This window comes from Pteropus alecto, unplaced genomic scaffold (genome assembly GCF_000325575.1).
Source record: "Pteropus alecto unplaced genomic scaffold, ASM32557v1 scaffold51, whole genome shotgun sequence".
In the NCBI taxonomy this organism is placed as follows: Eukaryota; Metazoa; Chordata; class Mammalia; order Chiroptera; family Pteropodidae; genus Pteropus; species Pteropus alecto.
In genome coordinates, this window is record NW_006431922.1 from 1,187,489 (window position 1) to 1,192,113 (window position 4,625).

Consider the following 4,625-nt stretch of genomic DNA (forward strand, 5'->3'; position numbering starts at 1 on the left):
GAAATCACTACAGAAATCGACTGTGCTCTATAAACTAGTTGAAATATGTCTTTATTGTGGAAGTCTGGTCAAGTTCCCTCTGCAGACAGTCTCTGCTTTAAAAGATAATTTTCAGGGGTCCAAGCAAGACAAGGAAAATCTTTGCCTGTTCAGGCTTCTGATCATATCTCAATACCCAAATGCAGTATTTCCAGGAATGGCTCCTTAGTTTCACATATTGTTAAGTAGTTGAGACCATGTCATTATCTATTCCTGGAAAAACTACTAGCCAAGAAAGGAGAGAAGGAGGTGAGCATTTCTGAAAATGGTCTGAAAAGGTGGTGTTTTCATATAACTAATGACATAAAGGAAAGGCATATAAGTATGAGCAAATAATAGAAAATTATAATCTATGCAGTGTTTATGGTAAGGGAACATTCTGGGCTTTGACACTCTAAATTACTAGAATTATTATTCAAATTCAAAGAAAAAATATTTCTGGGTAGCTTTCTTTGACCCCATCTTTGACCCTTTCTTCTCCCCAACTCAGAGTAGGTTTTGGGCCTCCCTTTCTGCATTGTATGTTGACTGCATAAACCTTCAACAGAGTGCTCACCGAATTGTATTATAATCATTTACGTGTTTACGTGGCCTTCAAGTACAATGATTACATTTGAAACAACTGTTTAATCCCAAATATATCATAAAGTTGATATACAAGAAATGCTCAAGAAATGTTTAGTAAATAAATAATGAATGTGTAAGTGAGTGAATGAATGAATGGATGAATGAATAAAAAAAATGAATGATCTCTGAATGGTGAATTTGCCATATAATTTCCCCAGTACTCTATGGCTATTTCACATGTTTAATTTGTGATTAGGATGTCTTAAAAAATTCCTTCTATCCTTATTTTTAATAATATTTTTCAAATTACCTGAAATGATTTCTTTGGTATCCTTTCTCTTTCATTTGCTCAAATATGTCACCAAGAAAGACTTGGTGGGTTGAATAATGCTTTGTTTTAGAACATCCAGTACATTTTCGAAACTAAGAAGATAGACTGGTTTAAGAGAGAACCATGGGTTTAGGAGGCTGAGTTGGGGGCATAGAAGTAGCTGTCAGTGTTTGGAGTGATAGTTACACGTATAGTTTTGATCAGCCTGTGATGAGCCCCTCAGAAAGCAAGGTTATTGAAAACGCTGGTTGGGCCATCTAGAAAATGGTGACAATAAACCATTTTCCAACGGTTTCCAAAGGTTCTCAAGCTACCACTTGTATTTTAAATGGCCCTAGGAAATTTCAGATACACTTACTATATTTTTCTTACTAAACTGATAGTTGGAAAACTCTTTAAAGTCATGTGCTTCTTGGTAGTCCTTTTCTAGTCTTGGGGCCTTGACTTGAGGAAGAGATTATAGGGAGATTGTATGTAAAGCATGACTCAATTTATACATACACACATACATTGAATACAATGAATTACCTTAGGTAAAAATGGGTGAATCACATGTATGCTTTAAATCAAATGTCACACCCTTTCATTTTCTATAAAATTTTTCTTATAAAAATAAGAATAAAATGTATCTGTATTGAATTTCAAAAGTTAAATGTTTCTGTGTCCCAAGGCTCACAGAATTGATAATTCAACTAGTAGGAGACTATACAGAATTTCCTAAATCTCTATCATTTCCTCTTTACTTCAGAGAAAAATATTATTTGATATAGTATGAGTATTTAAAATATCTTTATTTTTATTTAGATGCTACAATTTGCCCATCATACTTTAGACTTTAAACTGGCACAATACTAACATATTTTGATAACATTATTCACAAATAGAGAACATTTATTTTTTGATACCATCATGGCTTGCTTTCTCATTTCCCTCAAGTCTTTACTCAAATTTCTTCTTACTGGACCTTTTTAAACCAAAATACCTAAAATATATCTTCTTCATCATTTTATCCCCTTATCTTTTTTTTTAAATTGCTTTCAGAAGGCTAGACATATAACATATTATATATTTATTTTTTATGTTATTGTCTACTTTCTCCCACTCAAATATATACTCCATGAAAATAGAAATTTTAGTTTTTATTTATAGGTAAAAATCCAGTGCTTGTAACAGTGTCTGGCACGTTATAGATGATCAGTAAATATTTATTGAATAAAAAAGTAGATGTAACAGATAGTGTTAGTTACAAAGGCTCTTCTGTTTTCAGAAGAGCAAGTAATTTATTAAGACTGGAATACTGAGTGCATATGGGAGTGGAGTGATCAGATTCACATTTGAGAAAGCTCACTTTGGCATCATGCACGGGATAGTTCATTCCTTACATGAGTTTTAATAAGCAACATTTTTTGTTGAATTTGAATTATATCATTTCTGATAGGATTGTAATAAGCATTGAACTGAAAAAGACATTAAATGAACATTAGAAAGGAAAACAGGAAACAAGGATCCTGGGTCATCCACAAATTGAACTTCTTTTCCTGAAGTAATTAAATATCAGCTTGATTGGGTGGCATTTCAAACTTTCTTGATTCATGAATACCATTCTCCCCTCTTTTCTATCTTCAAAGACTTCAAAACTTGAAGAGAAAGGCTTGTATTTACTATTGAAATTAGGGGAGATGTGGTTAATATCATTTATATCCAGAAGGACAAGATAGAGCCAGGCTTCCATAGTTCTCCAAAACTGCAGTTCTCATCTTCATTGTAATGCAAAAGCACATGTCCTGATTCTGAAGGCCTGTGGGAAAGGAGTCAGTCAAATTCAGAATAGTGCTACCTACCTGATCCCAGTAACTATTTATGGGTGCTTCCATCTGAATGAAATTCTTCTTTTTGAATCTTAACTAATTTGATTGAAATAATAAATAAATTAATAATAAATTAGAAATCATTGAGTATAAAATTTACATTTTCTTTGATAGCAAGCATTTTCTCCTGTATACTTAGTCATAATTTGGATTTTCTCACCTGTGAATTTCATATTTAGATCCTTTGTCTATATTTTTTCTGTTAGTTTGTATTTTTCTCATTAATTTGTAAGTTATTTGTATATTTTGGATACTAATCCTTGAATGGTTATATGGATTGCAAATATCTTCTTTTTCACTTTGTTTCTTGTATCTTTTGATGTATAAAAGTTTCTGCTCTGATGTAGTCAAATTAATCAAACATTTTCTCCATGATTTGTGTTTTTTGTCTTATTTCTGAAATTCTTCCTACTCTGAGGTCATATATTATTTTCTCCTATATTCCTTAACCCTATCTTCTCCTCTGCAGGTGACTTTTATCCCACTGACTTTACTTTTCTCCAGAGTACTTATAATTTTCTAATATACTATATAATTTAATTGTTACTGTTTTATTATCTGTCTTATCCCATTAAATGTGTGCTTCATAAGAGTAAGGATTTTTGTATGTTATTTTTACTGATGTATCCCTAATACCTAGAAGAATGCTTAGTACAAGTAGATGATATATCAATATTGATAATAAATGAATATTGTAAAAGTTTTAAAGTTTTGCCTTTTACATTTAGATTCTTAAGTTTTATGGAATTATTTCTTGTACATAGCATAAAATAGTTTTATTTTTATGTTTTCAAAATAAAAACAAATTATCTCAACAACTCTAGCATATATGCGGCTTCCCTATATATTTTTTATATGTAATAATATATATAATATTCACTAGAACATAAGCTCCATTAAAAAGGGTAACCTCTTTTTTTCAATCTGCTCTATCTTCAGTACTTAAAGCAGTGTTTATCAAAATGGAAATTATACAGAAATAAGAACAAATGATCTATAACTGTATGCAACAACATTAAAATTTTTTTCAAATAGTGAATAAAAGAAGCCAAATACTAAAGAGTATTTACCATATGATTTCATTTATATAGAGCATAATATAGACAAAACTGATCTTTGTTCTTGGACATCAGAATAGTGGTTACTTTTAGAAAAGTATAGTGACTAAAAGGGACCAAGAGGAAGTTTCTGGTTTGCTGATAATATTCTGATTCTTTATCTAGTTGCTAGTTAATTCAATAAAACATTTCAAAGGTTTAATAAATATTTGTTCTGGGCTTCTTATGTCATTTCATTGCTTTGTCACTGTATGTCTACACTAATACCAGACTGCATTAATTACTAAACTTTAAAATGAATCTTTATACCCAAGAGAATAAGTTTTTTGTCTTGTTATCAAATTTATATTAGCTAAAATAATGAAACATTTATCCTGCTTTTTCTATTCAAACTGTAATCTGCATAATTAAATAATAGGTAAAGAAATATTTTTATAGAAGCATTCTAGCTAGTATTATAAAAGAATTATAATAATAATAATTATTATTATTTTAGAGTATTACTATTTTTCAGTCTCTTCCATATTAATGAATCTAGTCATTGTTAACCAATGGCTGCTAACATTTCAGAAAGAGGCATTAAGTACTTGCGAATGGCAGAATATCACCTGGAAAGTAGTCTTGCCAAATACAATACAGTACAGTACAATACAATACAATACAATACGATAAAAAGAATAAAATCTGAAGCTTATTAATTCCCCATATACAAAGAGCAATTTACAGGAAATACCAAGGACAGAATAAAGATATTAAACTACA